General features: G+C 36.7%; 1 protein-coding gene and 1 long non-coding RNA gene across 9 annotated transcripts in view; one reads left to right on the forward strand and one right to left on the reverse strand.

The window, feature by feature from the left end:
- Positions 1-22,264, reverse strand: part of CDH18 (cadherin 18) — a 656,995-nt gene that overhangs the window by 301,155 nt on the left and 333,576 nt on the right. The window lies entirely within an intron of this gene.
- Positions 1-22,264, forward strand: part of LOC117662477 (uncharacterized) — a 110,356-nt gene that overhangs the window by 52,371 nt on the left and 35,721 nt on the right. The window contains exons 1-4 of one of the 3 annotated variants that reach the window (XR_015733252.1): positions 4,898-4,958; positions 13,797-13,970; positions 15,257-15,345; positions 17,422-17,487. This is a non-coding gene — a long non-coding RNA (uncharacterized LOC117662477). Of the gene's footprint in view, positions 1-4,897; positions 4,959-7,066; positions 7,276-13,796; positions 13,971-15,256; positions 15,346-17,421; positions 17,488-22,264 lie in introns of those variants that run through there. The other 2 variants (XR_015733253.1, XR_015733251.1) reach the window with 2 other exon arrangements.

Raw genomic sequence — 22,264 nt, forward strand, 5'->3', positions numbered from 1 at the left:
TTTGGATCTGCAAATGTCTAATTACAATAAGCACTAGGAAGGCATCAAATAAATAAATAAATATCTTTAATTTCTTGCTACCATTTACTGGATAATTTCATTTTTTGTATCCCAGATAAAGGGCAAGAAAATGTACAACATGAAACAACTGTATCTGCTTCTGTTTGCTGTATTCTGGAGGGAAGGAATTGTTTTAACATTAATTAGTCACACGTTTTATTACCCTGGAGATAAAACCTAGTCCTTTGTGTATTCCTGAAGGCTTTTATCACTATTTTCTTAAAGAAGTTGTTGGTTCATCATCTAAAACATTTGTTTATACTAGCAAAGGCATTGCTCCTAAGGATGTCATGAATTATTTCTCTTAAAAACATTTGTTCTTGATAGCTTAACTAAAAAACATCTGGCTTTTTAAAAAAGAAGATATTGTGTTGCCTTCCACAAGAACACATCAATCCCTGATGTGTTTATATATTCTAAAATGAAGATTGATTATGAGCATATTCAAGTCACTCAAGGCTTTGATGAACAAGCATACAATGTTCAGGGATGAGTTAAATGATACCCATTCATTTGTTAGTTTTATTCCATGTGCAAATTTGAAAGTTTAAAGGGACATTCTTATATACATACATACAGTACATATATATATACATACACACACACACACATACTGTAGATACATACATATAGATATGTATACATACATACATACTGTACATAGTTCATATAGGTTCCATCTGCATAATTGCGGGGGGCATATGAACATTTCTGATTATGTGAATAGAATCTGTGTTTGTGTAGCTTATACATTCTATATCATTTATATGCTCAGTCCACAAACACATTTCAATTCCATAGAACAGGAGAAACAAAACACTTATGCCATCGCATATCCATCTGAAGGTGGCCTCAGAACAGATATTGGGCAAAAATAAAGTAAAAATAGGCATGTTCTGCCAGAATATTGTTTTCATGAATGCACTATGATTCTAATAAAATGCCCCTGATTGTATGTGTGGCATATTTCACTGGTTTATGAACGGGAAGCCTTAAGGATCAACTGTTAATTCAGCCTCAAATTGTCTTGGATCTTTTTAAAGCTGAACTGATTCCTCCAGATCATCTGTGTTATCCAAACGGATGAGCAAATGCTAACGCACTCATTCCATTAAAAAGATGACATTGTACAAACCATTGGTTTGTGTAACCTCCCATGATCAAAATGGTTGAGTCTATAGTGGCATACCTGCAGATTTAACTCTATTCCATCCCTATAGGTTTATTATTATTCTTCCCACACTGTTTGGAATTTAACGGTTCTTGCTTTCCTTGTGTTTAAGGATCACCACCAAGACTTATCTGCAGCTCTATAATGTCAATATACATAGATGGGCCAAATGGGGAGAGGGAAGACTCAATCAGTGACATCACACAGAGCAGTCTTTATTTAAACTACAATCTCTCTAGTTATGTTGTCATGCTAGAGGAAAAAAAATAACTTGTAGTAACAGATTGGGCATCACCGAATACACATTTCATCTTTATATTCTGCAGCAGCTAATAAGACTGTGCTTGAAGCCTTAAGAACAATGTTATCTTCTGATTCTTTATTTTTCTCCTGTGTAGACAATAAACAACAAAAAGCAAACCTTACCATGATTTGTGACAAACAATAAAACAGATCCATATGTTTGCTTCCCCCCCAGCATAAACAGAGCAGAGAGCTCTTTTCTCCCTAAATAATATATTCAATTTTATTTTAATTACACATATATAGTTGTCCTTAGATTTCCTGTGCTCTGTCAAAGAATCAAGTAGAAAAAGCATCCAACTGACACGCCTGCAAATGACCTCCTCCCTCTCCTAATGTGGATTATTTGCCCATCTGTTCCTGTAGCATTCAACTAATTATAAATTCAGTTTTCTGTTGAACAACCAAAAATAGAGAGATTAGCTAATAATCATAATTATGCTTCTCCACCCCTTCCCTATTCTTCAATGTCAATGATAGAGAAAATCTTTTTATTTGGAAAAACAGAATCTTTTCTATCTACATCCTATTCACTACAAGCTTTGTCCAAATGTGGACAACTGAGGATACATATTATGAGACCAATTAAAGAAGAACATGCCTGAACTAAAAGACACATTTTTTTTTTCATTACAGAAACATAATTGAGGGGGGAAATGGATCCATATCTTCCTTCTCACAAGTCTCTCATCCCCCTTAAAGCAATCACTCACCTGCAACATGGACCCTGAGCCCAATGTAAAGAAATATTGCTAGAAGCTAATCTGCAATGGAGTCACAGTTTGTGGTGGAAGGCATCTTGCCACTTTTCTGCTAAATAGATAAACAGTTACCATGTAGCATTTACATGGAATTTCAGATGCTATCATAATTCACGGAGAGGCTTTGCCCATCTACGAATGGTCTTTTGCATCTCAAAAATTAGTTCTGCTTTTTGGCATACGGAGAGCTATTGCATACCTGGAGCCAAACAGGTTTTATGAGGTGTACAGCCAGGAGAAAGTTGCGGACCATTACTGCTCTTTGACAAGTGGAGAAGCTGCTCAAGGAAATCTGTTTGTAGGCATTTTTCACACTTCAGGAGATCAGAAAAACTCTGATAGTTTTTATTTTAGGACTGTTTTTCCATCCTAATAATCATTTTCATCCATTTAAAACATATATACAAGAATTTATGAGCGGACCCATTTTGGTCCTGGATGATTAGCTCAAGCCTTTCATCCCCAGACACTTTAGAGCTGTTTATTATTCTTCCTGGTGAAGCAATTAATTCTATGCATTGTCAGAATTTACATTGCTTCTCCTGATCTATGATTATTAGTAAGCTAGACTGGCCAAATTATCTTGGCACTCGAGACAGAAAATTCTACAACAGTTCCCCCACAGGACAGCAGTTAACCTTTTACTACCAATTAATAACATCTAGAATCAGCTGCTTGTGGAAGTATCTGATACACCCCAAACCAGACCTAATTACATTTTAAATCAATCTGGTAAAATGTTGACAGAGTATCAGTCACAGATTATCAAGCCACCACAGTCAAGAAATCTGGGAATTGTAGACCCAGACATATGGAGTGCAAAGAAGTTTCAGGAAATTTCGAGTGAGGAAATGGCAAACTGAAATTCTGAGGAGCAGTGGGAGACATTATGGCTGAAAATAGCTAGGATGGTGAATCCAGAACACCCAAATCTCTCTAGAGAAAGGAAGGATCTTTGACGTTGCCCACACGTAACCCTCATTGTTGTTTTATATGAGTAGGTGGCAGGAATCAGGGCTTTTATGGCTCTTTGCAATCAGCTAGAAGTTGTGGGATTTCATTGAGTTTACAGTATAATTTTCATGAACTCAACTTTGACCAAACCTAATGTCTTAATCATTTTGGATTTTATTTTTTATTTTTTTATTTTTTATTTTATTTTTTTTATTATTATTATTTTGCTTTAATTTATATGCCACCCTTCTCTGGAGACTCAGGGCGGCTTACAATGCGGTAAGCAATTTGTTTTCATCGTGTTTAAAGATTGAGAACCTTTAGAACTTTTTTTTTGGTAGTTTGTATTATTTGTATCTGTGTAATGTAATTCATAATAAAAATATTACTATATATGAAAAGAAGCTAATTAATTTCACAGAAGTGAAACAAATGAGCCAAAATATTTAATGTATTTGGTGTACCGGAAAAGGTTGATTTACAAACAGCTTTGGAAATTGACAGGTTGATAGTGGAGGAAGCTGAGAGATCTTATACAAGGTGGAAAAGCAGTTAAGTATTTAAAGGGCACTGAATCCTCTATGAAAGTAATGTTTAATTTAATTTAGGTTTTTTTTTTACAGCTTTGACCTATTGGGCAGAAATAACATATTAAGGTCATGGGTTTTTTTAATCCAGGTACAGCTACATGTCACATAGAAAAATAAAATGTGATAGCTACATGTTGCATAGAAAAAGAAATGTCATTTTGTTTTTGGAAAACCACTATTGAATAAAGTAGTTTTAGACCATTAAAAGAGAAACATAAATGACAAACCAAGAGAGTGACCTAGAGATAGATAGATAGATAGATAGATAGATAGATAGATAGATAGATAGATATTCATATTGGATTGACAAAAGCAGCTTTTTAAAGTCTTGAAGAACTCTGAGTGATTCAACAAAGAACGAGGAAAAAAAATCAAATCCTGCAGCAATATTTCAATAAACTAAAAATCAAGGCTGTTAGATGTTAAAGGAAGGAATAGTGGGTTTATTTGATCAAGGTTAAAACAAGATATATTAGTATTTCTGGCTACCCTTTCTGAACTTTCTATTGATACCAGGACTGAAAAAATTATGTTTTATGGAATTGTTTATAGATAAGAGAAGGTAAGGGATGAAGAGATACTGTATATGTTTGTAACCTTAGAGGGGGTGAAGAGTCACTAAATATGATTATACTTGTTTTAATTAAAATTGGAAGTTACTTCTTTAAATGTTTCTTTTTTTTTCTTTTTAATTAAATTCTTACTTTTCTCTTTCTCTTTCATTTTTCTTTTTCCTGAGATACAGGGATATTGGGACAAAACAAAAGACCAATATGGCAACAGAAAGGAATCAGACTAGAAGCTGACCAATGAGTCTTGCTCAGGCTGCTAGCTTAGCAGAGCTTTTATATAAAGAGGAAGTTTACATCCAAGGAGATATGCCTTCTGAACAAAAACTAAGAATTGTGCAGTTTTAATTATTTGATTGCTAGCCTCTTACAGACATTGGCCTGGCATTGGTGTATGTAATAATGGTGGAGCAGCTGACCTTTGATAGGCTGCCAAGGGAGGCCTGTCATCTCCTTGGGAATTCTGATGGCTTTATGACCTCATCCATGCAGACTAAACTATCATTTACTGTCTGCTATAAGTTATCAGAGTGAAGATGTCTGCTACAAGGTCAGTTGGTCTTCAGAAGGTCTCCTGGACTCTGGGGAAATGTTCATCATGGAGATAAGTGGTGGTGAGGGTGAGAGTTTGGGTTGAGACTAGGGTTAGGTTTAAGGTGAGGATGAGGGTGAATGTGAGGTTGAGGGTCAGGAGTGGGAGGAGAGTTAGGGAGGGGGAGGGAGAGAAGAGGGCAAGGGGGAGATAAAGAGGAAGGGGACAGAGAGGGGAATTGGCTGGGGAAAGGGAAAGGGGACAGGGGAGTAGAAGAAAAGATAGGAAGGGAATGGGGAGAAGAGGGAGAGAAAGGAAAGGGGAGAGGAATAGGGAGGGGGTAGAGTGAGGGAGAAACAGGAGGGCATGGGGATGGAGAGAGGGAAGTCAGAGGGGGAGGGAACAGATGTTGACCTACCTGAACGTCCATTTTCAGACCACTGCGACTCCAATCCATCGGAGCTTGGGTAGATCCCATCCGATGGATTGGAGGAGCAGCGTGCTGGAAAACGGACATTGACCTACCTGAACGTCCATTTTCAGACCGCTGCGACTTCAATCCATGCCCACCCTGTTTGGCTTCCTGTTCCTGAGGTCCTAATTGTTGTGTTTTGTTACAGTTCATGGAAGTTATTTCAGTTGTCTTCGTGAGGAAAGACTGGAGGACTTGTCACAGTGTGGGCGTGGTCAGCCAGAGGAGACAGAAAGAAATCTACACTCAATTTCCCAGCAACAAGGAAAGCTTCCCCATCCGATGGATTGGAGGAGCAGCGTACTGGAAAAAGAGTGAAGAAAGGGGAGCAAGAATGGGAGAGGGTGAAAGGGGAAGGGGGTAGGAAGAGGTTTAGAGCGGGAATGGGGAGAGGGAACAAATGGGAGAGGGGGTGTGGGAGGGGAATGGGGAGGAAAAAGGTAAAAAGGAAGGGAGAGGAAGAGGGACAGGAAGGGTGGGAGGGAGAGAGAGACGAAGATGGGGATGATGAGAGAGAAGGGGAGAGGGAGAGCAAAACTGAGAAGAGGGAGGGGGTGTGAGGATGGGGATGGCAACATACCTTGGTTCAAAAAAATTGTTGTGGTATTATGCATCTTTTGGGCTAACTTGAGGGTACAAACAGATAGACACTATGTGGGTTTTAGTAGTTTATTCATAAGAGGCCAAGATAGCCTGAGAAAGAAAAAGTAGAAAAGTAAAAAAAGGTTATCTGGGATAAAGCAGATCTTTGCTAGCCTTTTATTTTTTTAACAACTAAAGCTCTGTTTATACAACCAGAAAGAAAATAATGACTGCTTTTGTAAAAAGGAGAGTAAATGGCAGCTCTGTGCAAAAAACAAAACAAAACACCATAGTATAATACAGAAGTTTGATAAACTTAACTCTTCAGTTCTGTTCTCCCATTAATTTAGAATCTGAAGATTAGTTGTGTCAATGTGGCCTTTGTAAACAATTACTTGGTTGCTATATTGGCTTTGCAGAATAAACAAAATGAAAATTTTATGACCTGGACAAGAAATAAAAGGTTTTCTCTGTACATAATTAAATGATCCCAACAATGTTTACTAAACAATTTTTAATTTTATTTTATAGTCATTTTATGAATTCTCTGCTGTGGTTTATTCAGAAATACAAAGCTCTAAAGCTCAAGTGAGAAAAAAATAAATTATAAATAATATAGTGTTAAGCAAGTTATTTAGAAAAATAAAACATTAGACAATTGTACTGAAAGGCAGGAGATTTCAAAATGCCTGTGATTCTGAGGCTAGAATTCAGATATATCAACATATTTTTCCCATGTGATGACTCAAAAATTCATCTTTTCATAAATATATGTATACATGTACTAGATTAAAATTTCAAAAATAACAAAGTGCTATTGACTTTGCCCTAAAAATATTATCTTTCCAATTCATTACTTAGAGGAAACACTTTTCACATATTTTCCTGCCATCAAATCCCTGCACATCTGCCGGAATTGGCCAAATTGCCAAGGTCAATTCATTGTGACCAACTCACTGTGGCCAACTTGCTGCAGGACAATTTTTAATGACCCCATAATCCCTTGCAGGGTGGAATCTGGGCAACTGAATGGAGCTGAGTGTTTACTGGCTGGATGCCCTTCCTGTCACCAATGTGGAGTTATATTCAGCAGATATATTCTCATTGTGCCCAGAGAGAGAAATATCTGGGATTGAACCTACATAGGATCGAACTCACAATCTCCTGATTGGGAGGTGAGAGCTCCACCTCTAGGCCACCGCACCATTCCTACATGATCTGTAATGCTACAGATACTTCAATTTTGTCAACCGGTGGAACTTCCTAGAACACACCAAAAGAGTACGTACTACAAGCCAGGATTTCTTATGGGAGAATTGTGGCTCCTGGAGGAGAGGTGTCAAAATTGACAAGATGTTGGCATAATGTTTCATTGTCACTCTCTGTCCTTTTATGCATGCATCAACATTACTCACAAAGGTTTTTTTTAAAAAAAATATATATATTCCAAAGTATGTTTGCCATTATGTCAATTTTGACCTTTCCCCGAAGATTTCACTGGAAACAAGTTCTCTTTCAGGATATGTTTGCGTTAAAAATGCATGAAGCAGGGTCTCATACAATAGGATACATATGTATTTTTCAAGGCTATACAAGGCAACTGGATTCACTTTGACAAAGGTACTTAATGCTGCAGAGGTGGCATAATTCCACTCACTGAGGTGAAGAGGCAACACAATTTTCTCAAGAGGTGCTTTGTATCACCTCAAGGCCAAAACTGGCAGCTCCAGTAGTTAGAAGACACTTCTTTGCATGGATAGTGCATATACTGAAGTGTCTTCTAATGTTTCCAATACCTGACAGCTCTTAGAACTACCAGAGAAGGCAATCTGAAGAGGCAAAATGAAAAGACACAACCAGTTTGCTTGTTCTTAAGAACAAGACTACAACACTTCATGAAGCAGCCTTGGTTTTGTTTTTTTTTAAATTATTAGAAGTCTTTAAAAGAACATAAAAACTAACACAAATTAATACAAAATAGAGAGGACAAAGAAAGAGCAAGAAGAAATGAAAGAAAATAAGTGCAATGAGAAAAAATAAAAAGAACTAGAAGCTTCCGATTTTCTCTGCAGCAAATATGATTACAAAATTATCTCTTCCTGCGTGATTACAAAAAAGTCTTATTTTTTTCTGTTTTTTCTGTGTTGTTGTTTTTCCCTAGACATCAAAAACATAAGTCACGAGTGCATCTTTTCCATTTCATTCAAAAAATCTATAAGGGGTTTCCAGTCCACCAAAAATTTAGATATTGTCATTTTTCTGATCAAGGAAGTTAATTTAGCCATTTCTGTATTATCTTCACCAACCATTCCTCCATTGTGGGTAGGGAGCAGTGTCAATCTTTTTCACTTTTGAGCATATAATTGTCCTGCTGTTATTGTCATATATAAAAACAAGGTTCCATGAAACAAAGTTCTTGCTTCATGAAGCAGCTTTGAGAGAATTCTTTCTTCAAGTTTTTATAGAAGTGGAGCATCTCTGTGAAGGTCTTCACAGCTCCATTCCCCCCCCCACCCAATTTTCATGTTATAAAACATGTCTTTCTTTCTCAGCATTGTATGGATGAGTTACCAAAATGATTAATGTTGAAAAATCAATTGAAATATCTTGGAATTCAAGAGTTTGGGATTCATTAATTTGCCCTTTGCAATGTGTATCAGAAAAAGGTACTGTGAGTTCAGTACCTATAAAGGTACATGGAAATGATCTTATGAAACAGAGAGAAGAGCCACAGCCAAGACACAGTTGGACCAGAGATATCTTAGCCCCAAAATGAATGTGAGTGTTGTAAATGTCTCAGAAGGGACCTTCTCTTGGGATGTAAATGGGGTGGGGATGGGGAGGATATTTGGAGAAATGTACTGCAAGTTCAGACTTGCAAGATTTTATAAATATAACCTTACAATAAAGGAGAATTAGTCATCTGATCATGCTTCCTGCCTGCACTGCCATGATAGGCTGACAATAGTTAAGTCACAGTTCTAAAATCAACAATATCTAAAACTGACATTATATCTATGGAGATTTTCAGTCATCGAGGTCATGGTTGTCCCAAAAGTGCTTTTTCAAGAGGCAACTGGACTTTTTTTTTGTTTTTCTTTGAAGATGTCCAGTTGCCTCTTGAAAAGGCACTTTTGAGGAAAAACTTACCTAGGATTTCCCATGTTTTATATATGTGTGTGTGTCTATGTCTATGTCTATGTCTATGTCTATGTCTATGTCTATGTATATCAGTGGTGGGTTGCTCCCGATTCGCACCAGTTCACAAGAACCGGTAGGAAAAAATTTTAGTAGTTCGGAGAATCAGTAATAACATTGGCTGGTCTCGCCCTCGAACCAGTCCCCAGCCCAGTCAGCGCTTGTTTACCCCACCCACCTCATCAGAGGCTTTTAAAAAAAAAACTTTTAAAAGCATTTTTTCTACAACCTCTTTGGCTGAAAAAATGCTTTTAAAAGTTTTTTTAAAAAGTCTCCGATGATCACACGGCTCACCTGGGATCTTCAGAGGTTTCTGAAAACATTTTTTCTGCAACCTCTTCAGCTGAAGAGGTTGTAGGGAAAAAAATCCCTTTAAAAGCCTCTGGCAATCCCAGATGACTTGCCTGCTTCTAAAAGCATTTTTTTTTGCAACCTCTTAAGGTTGTAGAAATAATGCTTTTAAAAGTAAAAAAAAAAAAAAAGTTGGCCATGCCCACCCAGTCACATTACCCCCCAAGCCATGCCCACAAAATAAGCCATGCCCACAGAACTGGTAGTAAAAAATTTTAGAACCCACCCCTGATGTATATGTATATAAATTAGGAAGAAGGATTGCAGACAAACAGCCTTATTTGCCAGTAAAGTCAGGATGCCACAGATCAGCCAGGTATTCACAGTTTATCATAGGAGGAAATGGAGCTAGATTTCAGCCAAAATTTAAACAAGAGGCAGAACTTCCAATAGAGCCTGAATCAAAAAGCAGGTATCCAAAGACTGTCTTGGAATCAAGAGATTTCAACAGAGTATCAGCAGCCAGTCTTTTTATCTTATTCTAGCTCAGCAACCTAAAGTACAGAGCTTATATCTCTACTCCTCACCTGCTGAGCTAGTCAGTCAGGAATGGAAATTCAACAAAAATTTCCAGAAATATGGTGATCAATGCTGTTCATAAGGGATTTTGGGCACGATCCTTTCTCTGGCAGAGGGTATCTAGATATTTCTGATGAATTTGGATTATTATCATCAATCACTCCCTGTTACTTATTTTTATTGTGTACTACATTGCTGTTTTTTTTGGGGGGGGAGGGGCTTGGAGAGTAAAGAAAATAAGTAAATTCTTCCAAGTCATGTTGTTAGAATTGAATACTCATGGCACTTCTACTTCAATTGCTATTTATTAGACCATTCGTCCTGTAATTAGTCCCCTATATATATAAAAGTTTTCAGTCATTGAAAGCCCCATTTCTCAAATTTAGCACTTTATTTGATACCCCATTTCTTCAGAGAGCTTTGATAATTTCCTCTGATTTATGTGAGGAACTTTCGGTTTGTAATAGTCAGAATACACGACTTCAAAACAGGGCTACTGAATTTCTTAGGCATCACTGATTTATCCTATCTGATGATGTAGACATAAAGAAAATGGGCAAATCCTTACACAACCACATCTGAAAACACCAATATTTCATGTTTTAGCACTGTTGTCTAACGTCTTTGAATATTGGTAGGTCAGGTTGGTAGTTATGTTGTTGGTTTGAGTTCCGAGCTTGGCAATTTGGTTGCAAATGTTTCATCCCTATTCGAGGAGACATCTTCAGTGCGCTTTGGATCCCAAGGCGCACTGAAGCTGTCTCCTCAAATGGGGATGAAATGTTTGCAACCAAGTCACCCAGCTCGGAGCTCAAACCAACAACATAATTGTTGTCTAAAATTTCAGTATGGGAATACTGAAATCTTACAATATTGTAAGATGTTGAAATATTGACAAAGGGAAAGAAATAAGTTCAGGATAAAATAACTCTTTTTCAGTATTGATTTCACGTAAATAATTGGCAGTTCTTTTTTTTTTAAGAAAAAAGTTTTTTATTTTATGAACAAACAAATGTACAATATATAATCAATCATTCATTGTATCGTCTAAGTACATCTTTTCATTTCATTTAATGTAACATTTCCCTCACATTTATTTATCTGTTAATGCATTTATCTGTCTCTCCGTTTTATATCCTAACCCACTCTTCAACCCCCCCTCCCCACCCCCACCCCCAACTTCCCAGAGCAAAAACAGGTTATAACATTTAACAAACATATGCTAAAATATTCTAACTTACTGCAAGATTCAAAACTCCCTCACACACTTTAACTCCCTTTTTACAAATTATTCATCAACCTTCCTTTTATAAATTCTGAAAATCAATTAAATTAAATTCTTTCTTCCTAAATATAAAAGCCTTTTTCTTAGCATGTAATTCAATAACCTTTAGAGTTTTAGAAACATTAACAAACACTGATAAATTTCATTCAAACCCTCAAACACCATTCTTTTTCAACATTTAAAATAATCAAATCTCATATTAAATGTTCTAAAAATCTCTTAATACATCAATAAAATATTCTTACTTCGTTTCTCAGAATATAAATTCACAACCTTCAGGAAGCTATTCATTAAATTTTAATTAACCATTTTACTCTTCTTCCTTTCTTCCTCCTGCTTTTATTCTCAAGATTCAAACATTTTAAAATCTTAATACATCAATAAAACATTCTTCATTCCTTTCTTTTTATATTTTTTCCAGTCCTTCTTCTTCCCCTCTGCTTTTATTTTGGAGAGTTTTTGAATTTTAATTTGAGGTTGATGTATCTTTAAAATCTTTAAAACTCGTTCCCTTCTTAGATTTATTTCCTCTGGTTTGAAACCCCCATATCGACTCTTCTTGCTTGTATAGTCGATCAATCCATTCCTTTGTCTGTAGAACCAAAAATTGTCACGATAAGATTTATCAGTTTGCAGTAAAGAGTCTACTTGTTGCTTTTCAATTAGTTGTATGGAAACCTCTGCCAAGTCCTTTGTTTCGCCTATATCAACCTCCATCTTAGACCTGACGACTTCTTTGTCTTCCAAAATCACACTAGGCTGGATAATTTCTGCCTCTTTCCCGACCAGCAAATCCCTGTTGTGCTGCAAATTATATTTTTGAAAGGTTCTACCAATTGATTCCAAAAGAGCAGAAGTAAAGAAGTTTAAAAGTTCTTGAAAGCCCTTTACAGTCACAGCTTGTGAGTTTGCTGACTCACCCAGCAGTAATCTTCCAGCCCTCATCTCCATGCTCTCAGGCGCCATTTCTTCTCCTTTTAAATGGTGTTTCAAAATACTTGCATTTTTTTGTTCTCCTGAGTTTGTTCTGCCAGCACCCCTGGTCAAAATTTTTGTAATCCTTAAAATTGCTTGCTGGTGTGGTCACGAACGCCTTGGTCTGCATAAAGCAGACTCGTCCCGGATCCGGAGCAACTGAAGGGCTTTCAGGGAGCTCTCACCCTGCAAACCCCAGGCTTAAAAAGAAAAACCTGGGGGTCTAGGGGAGCTCTACCCAGACCCTTCTGCTCTTCTCTCCCCCTTCTTCCCCTGCTCGGGGGTCGGGGGAGAGTTTTAAGCCGCTAGACAACAGAATTTCACTGTTCTAGCAGCTAACAGAATTACGGGGCTGGAGCTCTCGAAGGAGCATCCATTGGCGTTTGCGGAGCACTAATAATTGGCAGTTCTTAAATGTTTTATATGGCTGGGCATGATAAGTCTGTAATAGTTTTTACAAAGAAATTTATATGTAGATTTTTTTTTCCTAATGGCATTCAAAATACAAGTTTGAAATCAAAGTTGGATATTATTTGGGTCATTATTTCCATTCAGTACAAAAACTTAATCTGATTGTGAGGAGTTTTTTTTAGATCTACAATATAAAAATATTCTTTATTTATCTCAGCAAGCAGGATCTTGGAAACGGAATGTAAAGATAATGATTTTACTGATCTATTGCTACAAAGGATACAGAAACAAAAATAATTAACTAAAGCACATTTGGCAGCTAAATAAAAATGAATTAAGCTTCTTTTTTAAAGGTTTTGTTTGTTTGTTTAGTTGGTTTATCCCTGTGTTTGGAGTAAAAAAAATAGTTGAAAAGTTTAATGTTATATGAAAGAAAGAAATAGCAGTGTTATTTGTAATAGTAACAGAGTTGGAAGGGGCCTTGGAGGTTATCTAGTCCAACCCCCTGCTCACGCAGGAGACCTATACTAGGGATTCGAACCACCGAACTGCTGACCTTTCTAATCGACAAACTCAGTGTCTTTGCCACTGAGCCACCTAGCCAGGCTTTTATTATTTATTTCATACCTAAAGAAAAAAATAACCACTTTGGCTGGGCTAATGGGAACTATTGTACTTTTAACTCATCTCATCTCATCCTAGTTGTAGAAGAGTCTTGATTTTTCCAGCTTTTTTTTTTTCTTTGCTTAGCATTTTCTATTCTTTTTTTCCCAAGTTTGGTTATTTTTATTTTATTTTTAATTTTTTTCTTCTACGATTTTTCATGGTTTGATTAGGTTTATTTCATTTAAATGTTTATATTTTGACTTACAAACATTAGATTTGTTATGTGCTTAATCTGTGTTATCTTAACTGTTTCATGAATGCAAAAAGTCTTAGACGACTTAGGAGGAAACAGATATTTTACTAATTTGAACATTTCTTTTTTGTTCAGTGTGGAAGTCTTATTATTCAAATGCACCTCTGACAAAAATTATATTTTTATTGTCATTTTCTAAACCAGGGTTGTCAAACTTGTGACCTGCGGACCGGTTGCGTCAGGTGCTGGCCCAGCCCCACCCGGTTCAATAAAGGGGAAATCCTGAAACATCACGTGACGATGCTGTGACGACGTGGGTTTGACATCCCTTTTCTAGACCAACCTCATTTTTAGATTAAAAAAATTTCTTGTGAATTGGTAAATAAACATATTCAGATGTTTAAATGTTTTAAAAGGGCTGGCTGTCAACTTTATTATGCTGGAAGTAAAAAGTGGTAGTAGGGGCACATATGATATGGGCTTGTCTCAATTACCATCTCATTTTGGTTCATATCCAAATATTAGCAAGATTTTAAAGGTAGGAATTTGAATCACATAGATTTATGAATATCTGAAAGATTGTTCCTTTTGATGCAAATATAATGCAACTCCAAACTTATATATTTTGGCTGATGATTTATGTTCATTCTCTGCTTAGGAACTTACTTTTTATCAATTTAAGGAAAAGGCTGAATAGCATTATTCTATCTGCTCAAGGCCAAATAATTTATTTAAAAACGAAGTTGTCATAGAAACAAAGACATGTACTTGTTTTGCTTGGGGTTGTTTTGTTTTTGGGTTTTTTTGTATGTTTCCCCTCCCACTTCCCATCTATGGATGTCATCCTGTGATAACACAGATAATTCAGCATGTGGCCAATCTCTTTTGTAAAAGGGCAGGATTTTGTGATCCAATTAACAATTTTTCATAGTCTGTTCTAGATCTGGAGATTCAGACTTCTCTTATTGGATTGTCCAGTCTAGTGTAGTGGTTACGTTATTGAACTGTACTGGTTCAGTTAGTGGACTGGCACTGGGGAAGGGCCAGGGATTCATGTTTATCTTCAATACCTTGAGCCAGTGGAATTCGAACTGCCAAACTGCTGGCAGCCGGCAGTCAGCAGAAGTAGCCTGCAGTACTGCATTCTAACCACTGCATCACCACAGCTCTTAAGTCATTCAGCCATTCACTCTTAGCCCAACATTCCTATTTTTGTTATGAGGAAAAATGGGACGAGGCATTGTCCCATCTACCAACTTGACTTTTTGAATGAAAAGGGGGACTTAAATATATATTCACAATAAGTACCTATGTCATTAACTAGACGTATAGGTAGCATCATGTCCCTGATAAAATACACAACAGAATCTATGAGCATGGTGACCATGTAATGGATGTTGTTTCAGAATTTATTATTCATTTAACTTCATTGTGATGCAACTTGTGAATACAAGTTTTGTATAAACATTGTATAAGTGATATTTCTCTCTGATTCCAGGAATTCATACATATTTCTAGGCCATGTTTTCATTTCAGTATAAGGGATATTAATACTTGTCAATTATTGCTCTCAAAAAATAACTGTTTACTCTCTGCCATTGGAGGTGAACTTTCTTATTTCCATAAGTATTCTTGAATGTTATTAATTTAATCCATTTCTATAGATCCTTACTATCAAGTCTGTTAAGCAGTTCAGGGCCACAGGAGGCGAACTTGTATTAAGGAAATGGAATATTACATTCAAATGTAAAAGGTACTGCTTTAAGTGAACCAAATATTAATGTGAAAATATTAATTTATCTTTGTACAACTGGGCTGCTTGTCAGTATTTAGTGATTGAATGCATAATTTATTAAACCATTTCTTAACACTGGAGGCTGTCAGATTTAAAGGGTTTCATTTAACATTCATTATTTTAAAAAGGGATTACAGCAGTTTATTTTAATGACTTTCTCCAGCTCTTTTTAATCTGATTTCATGCCATACATATATAGGATGATTATCATTCATATCTGCAATTTGTTTTGAATGTAAGATAAAAAAGTTTATGGTTTCCAAACCTTTTTATTCCCCCCCCCCAAAAAAAAACAAAACATGGAAATGTGTGGTTGCATCTACTGTCTGGAACTTGAGTTGCTCCTAGTTATGCAAATCAGTATTTACAAATTGCAAAGTTTTTTATTTTATTTTTTAATTTTACTTTAGATTTATATATCGCCCTTCTCCCTAGGGACTCAGGGCGGTGTACAGCCAAGTAAAAACACATAAATACATAATACATAATACATAGATTAAGAACAGATTAAAAGGAAATATCTCAATTTGGCCCAAAATTTTAAAAGACAAACGAATTTAAAATCATTTAAAATCATTTAAAAGGATTTGTTAGGCCAGCCCAGCTTGTTGAAAAAGGAAAGTTTTAAGGGAACGGCGGAAGGCACGAAGGTCTTGGATTCTCCTTATCTCTGGGGGCAGTTGATTCCAGAGGGTAGGTGCCCCCACAGAGAAGGCCCTCCCCCTGGGGGTCACCAGCCTGCATTGCTTGGCTGATGGCACCCCGAGGAGGCCCTCTCTGTGGGAGCGCACGGGTCGATGGGAGGTCGTCGGTGGCAGAAGGCGGTCTAGAAGATAACTAGGTCCTATGCCATGGAGCGCTTTAAAGGTGGTAACCAACACCTTGAAGCGCACCCGGAAGACCACTGGGAGCCAGTGCAGCTCACGCAGGAGCGGTGTTATGTGGGAGCGCCATGCAGTTCCCGTAATTACCCGCGTGGCCGCATTCTGGACCAGTTGGAGCCTCCGGGTGCTCCTCAAGGGGAGCCCCATGTAGAGAGCGTTGCAGTAGTCCAGGCGAGAGGTGACGAGGGCATGAGTGACTGTGCACACGGAATCCTGATCAAGAAAGGGGCCCAAAGTTAATAATAAAAGCAACAAAATATGATTGTGCATTTCATTAGTAATAAATAAATTGTAAAAATAAATAAATCAAATATTGTTTTCTAGACTAGCCATCATTTTTTAAAAAAAACTATACTAGCAATTGGTACTATCCCAAATTCAATATTGTATCATAAATTTCTGTGAGCTGGTGCACATGGATATAAATTCATATTGACACCCAAGGCTGCTAATGGTAAAAAGAAAGAAATAAGCTGTTCAAATCTGATAAGTCAAAGCAAGTATTAAATAATATGTCTCAATATGTGGCAGCATATGGTTGAGCTTGCATGGAGTTATACATTTACTAAAGCCAGATCTGGATTGCATTTGGATAGACAGCTTTGGTACAAAGTAATGGCATACTGCTGCTTTATCTGTTAACCCTCCCAGGTAAAGTAGACATGAAACAAAACTAGATGGAATCATTCTACATTAATATAATATTATAAATCTGAAGGTATAAACTTCCCACTTCCTGTTTTAACTGCTTGACCCATTCGGATGGGTCTTTTCTAAAAAAAATTCTTTGACCCCAAGCCACTGGGGGCTCCTGCCTGTCTTATTTGATTGTTTCCCAGCAGCATCTCTTCCCCTTGTTCCCCAAGGTCATCCACACATTCCATAACAATACCATTGCCAAGAAAATTGGGTGGACATGTCCGTAAAGTCACAAGGAATAAAGCTCAACTCTTGCCTTTCTCTTTATTAACTAATACAAACAAAAAGAGATTGGCAGAATGAGGGCTCTCTGTATCTTCGGAGCTGTTTTGAGCACCAAACTAATGAACTCAGAAAGTGAAGTGATGTTTGTGCTGCTATTGTCACGATATATATTATGAATGTCAATTTTCTTACTAACTAGCTATCCTAATTACTCTGAATTTCCTAGCATAAATTCAGTGTAGAGGCACTGAAGAACAGATTTTGAGAACAGCCACCTGGAAGAAGAAAAGAGGTAGGATGATGTAACTGGCACTGTCTGGAGAAAGATTTTTCTCAGTAAATGTAACCAATAGAAATCCTGATTATAACCCAAGAAATTACTTATTATAAGACATTGAGAATATTCAATGGTGGAACTTCTGTCCAAACTGGATCCTAGATCAGAGCTATGCACCACCTGGCCTTATGTAATTTCATTCCTATCACTCTCTGAAAAGGAGAAGAATGAGTTTCTAACAGCTGAAGGGTGGTAAGATTCCATCTTTTTGCTCTAAATCATTTTTCCTTTAACACAATCCTTTTAAATAATCCTGTTAGGGCCAAAAGGCGAGCATCCTGGTGAATGGGGATAGGACCAAAACATTCCAAATTAGTAAGGGAGTAAGGCAAGGTTGTCCCCTATCCCCCTTATTGTTTATTTTGGCCCTAGAAGTTCTTCTCCGGAAAATTAGAACTAACGAGGAAATAAAAGGATTGAAGATTAGGAAGGAGACCTAAAAGACGCAAGCATTTGCGGACGACGTAGCTCTAATCCTTGAAGACCCCATAGAATCAGGACCTAAAGTATTAGAGGAATTAAGTAAATATGGAGAGGTGGCAGGCTTTATACTGAACAAAACTAAAACCAAAGTATTGATCAAGAACACAACCGAGAGCCAGAAAAACGAGATAGAAGAAGTATTAGGATTACAGGTTGCCAAAAAAATTAAATACCTAGGAATTTGGATTACATCAAGATGTTCGACCCTGAAAGATGACAATTATATTCCCTTAATTAGAAAAATGAAACAAGACCTAGATAGCTGGAAAAAAATAAGATTATCACTCTTGGGCAAGATAGCCACAATTAAGATGAACATCCTCCCCAGAATATTATTCTTATTCCAAAATATACCGATAAATTTAGATAAAAAATTTTTTTTAGAATTAGACAAAATCATTAGGGAATTTATATGGGAGGGGAAAAAATCGAGATTTTCCATTAAAATTTTAAGGGGCAAAAGAGATATAGGCGGATTTGGACTCCCGGATTGGGAAACATACTACAGGGCAGCTAAGCTAGTTTGGTTAAGAGACTGGATCACCCTGGAAAATGAGAGGATTCTCACTTTAGAAGGCCATGACTTGCAAAAAGGCTGGCATGCCCACATTTGGGACACGGAGAAGAAAAGGAAGACACATTTCCATAGACATAAAATTAGAGACTCCCTGATACAAACATGGACTCAGATTAGGCAGAAATATTACAAAAAAATTCCAAATTGGCTCTCAACGATGGAGGCCCTAACCCACCCAAATAGGTGGGAGAGGGAGAAAATGGGCAGATACAAAGATATTTTGGACGAAGGAGGGAGGCTTAAGCCAAATGACACCTTACGAGAGCAAGGAATAATTTTAGATTGGTGGACCTACTCACAAGTAAAATCCAGATATCAGAGAGACAAAGAACAATACGGTTTAGAACTTGGACCAAATGGATTGGATAAAGTCCTGATGGGAACAAATAAAAAGATTCTGGCAAAACTATACAATTATCTATTAGGCGACGATAAGTTCGAAGATGTCACAAAGAACCAAATAATTGCATGGGAGAAAAATATAGGACGCGATATAAATTTTGGGGAATGGGAGGAGGCATGGAACAGAAATCTTAAACTCACTAGAGCGGTGACATATAAGGAAAACCATTACAAAATGTTGCATAGATGGTACCTAGCCCCGGCCAGACTTGCAAAAATATATCCCAATATACATCCCAACTGTTGGAAATGTGGCCATGGTCAAGGCACCTTCTTTCACATGTGGTGGACATGCCCTGAAGCGAAAGGATACTGGAGTAAAATTAGGAGGTGGTTACAAGAAATAATTGACGAAGATATTGAACTAACACCAGAGATTTTCCTCCTGGGAATAATAAAGAAGTCATATAGAAAGGAAATGACACATTTAATGATCCACATAATTACAGCCGCTAGATTGGCATACGCACAGTACTGGAAAGAGAAAACTCAACCACCAGAAGAGCTTACAATTAAGAAAATACTCGAGTGCGCAGAGATGACTAAATTAACTTATGAATTAAATGATGAGAAGTCAGTTTACTATATGGTATGGGAAAGGTGGTACAAGTGGTTGCATGACAAAATGAAAGAAAGATCTAAAGGTGTGTTAAATATTGGTTAAAAGTGAGTTGAAATGTCACCAAGTACTATTTATGTAAATAGTTAAAACACTGCACATCCGATACAAATTGAAAGTGTTATTATACTTATGTGTTTTATGTTTCTGTTTGAATGTTTGTTTTTCCTTTTTCTCTTTTTTTTAAATTTTTTTTAATTTTTTCTGTTTTGTAAAAAACCTCAATAAAGTTTCTAAAAAAAAATAAATAAATAAATAATCCTGTTATTTGCCCAGGCTTCTTCAAAAAATCATTGCTTTATTTTTTTTTATCCCATTTTGATTTTGTTGCCTCCAAATCCCAGATCCAGAATTTATTTTGTGTGTGCATGGAGGGGAACACTTGGCAAAACCATGTTCAAGAGTCCTCTCTTGTTGACATTAATATCTGGACTGGCTTATGTTGAAAGCAATACATTTAGGCCTCAAGTAGGGCATTAAAAACAAAGATAACAGCAGCAGCAACAACAAATATATTTGCAACTGATCACTAGTTCAAAACTTTCACATATGCATCATATACTGATGTTATTATCCAGTCCTGGCAGTGACATTTAGCACCAATTAAGGCTTCTGCCTACTTCTCAAGGGTATTCTCAAGTAAAACACATTGCAGTAGACAAGCTGGAATGTAATTAATGTATGGGTATCTCTTGCCAAATTCAACTGCCTTAAGAATGGCACAGGAGTTGTAATAATGCTTACAACTACTTGCTACTCCTATCTGGGAAACCAAAGGCAGTATAGGTCATGTTTATTTTCAGAATATGGATCTTCAATTTTATTAAAAATATTTTTTTAAAAAAAAAATATATCCCATCAGAACAGGCTGAATTTTAATTCCAGATTTCACCAAATGTATCTTTGCTTATTTTTTTCTGGATTGATTTTCAGCTTCATTACCCTTATCCTACTCATTATCAAACTTATAGATAGAAAGAATCAGTTGCTTCTTGAAGTTATATGTCAGACAGCAATACACATAGGCATAATCACCATACAGGTAAGATCTCAGTCTTCTAAAGCTGCAAAATTGACACTTATTCCACTATCATCATATTAGGTGGAATAGCAATACTGACATGCATCATTTTGTGCAGATGAATACAGGCACAGAGGAAAGCATCTTCTGCTGCTTGTATCTCACCACTCTGAGGTAGGCCATGTCAGTAATCATATACCACAAGGACTGAATTCTACCGTTGTAGGGTATAATAACAGAACTTTGAAAGTATGCCAGAGTTTCCCTCTGTTAATTCTTAAACCATGAAAAATCAAGATGGGATTATTTTGAAACTCTTTTCTATACTTGCTTCTTTTCCTGCTGCCCAGAGCTGCTGGGAGTTTGGCAACATATAAATATAATTTATTATAGTGGATTGCACAGTCAGCCAGAGATTCAAATTGGATTTGGCATTTTTCCCAAGGATCTGGGATAGGCAGATATTGTTTGATGGTGTTGAAAGTATCATTGCAGGATGTAAGTTGTTCCAAGCAAACCTGCCTTTTGCAATTGACTGATGGTGATTTTGTCAATGCCGATTATTATTATTTCAGGGCTGAGATTTCTTTACTGTCAGTTTTATCCGTTAACAAATTTTGCATTCCTTTGCTATCGCTACCTCCTTCTACATTCTAATTCCATGGAATATTTGTTCTAATGGGATCTAATCTCTGCTCAGTCTCATTTATTCTGATATTTTCTAATTGCATTATTGCCCATTCTGTATATTGTATTTTTTTTCCATTTCCTAATAAAATTGTCAACATACTCTTTCAATCCCTGATTCCACATTTCTTTGGAGTTAAGATAAGGTCTTAAAGTCATAAAAAGGAAGAGAGATACATAACTAAGTTGTAGAACTCTGTTATAGATTGAGTACTGCCAAACATTGTTCACCATTCCTTTCCTTCCCAATACCATCACACTGAATCTTTTAACATGTTTGGTGATTAGCAAACTTTTCTTCCCAACCTCACTCTTTGTGCCTAAACTAAGAACACAAAATCCATGGTCTAAACACTATCCTTTCTTGCAACACACTGCTTTTCATACCTCTTGTGCCATGATGCACAGTGGTTAGAATACAATGTTGCAGAATAACACTGCCAAATGCCAAGCGTTTGATCCTGATTGGATTAAAGTTGACTCAGCCTTCCATCTTTCCGAGGTCAGTAAAATGAGGATCCAGATTGTTGGGGACAATATGCTGATTCTGTAAACTGCTTAGAGGGGGCTATAAAGCACTATGAAGTGGGGTATAAGTCTAAATGTTATTGTTATTGCTATTCTGTAGAAAATTCATCTTACTGTACTCTCTTAGTACTGTCCCCAAGATACGTAATAGCACTTGGGCAAATTAATCCCCTGGTTTGCTTGATTTTCTCTTACTTTATGCTTTGCCTTCTCCATAAAAACATATAATTACAGATTCTCAAGGACAAAAACTAGATCTGGCTCAAACTAATCTGTAATGCATCATATATTTTAACTTGTTAGTCTTAATTGTACTTTTAACTGTTAAATTATGAGATTTGGATTTAATTTTTTAACTTTTTATTAGATGTTTCTTAACTGTTGTGAGCTGCCCTGAGTCCGGCTGGAGATAGGG

This window comes from Pantherophis guttatus, chromosome 3 (assembly GCF_059756535.1).
Source record: "Pantherophis guttatus breed Tessera chromosome 3, ASM5975653v1, whole genome shotgun sequence".
NCBI classification, from domain to species: domain Eukaryota; kingdom Metazoa; phylum Chordata; class Lepidosauria; order Squamata; family Colubridae; genus Pantherophis; species Pantherophis guttatus.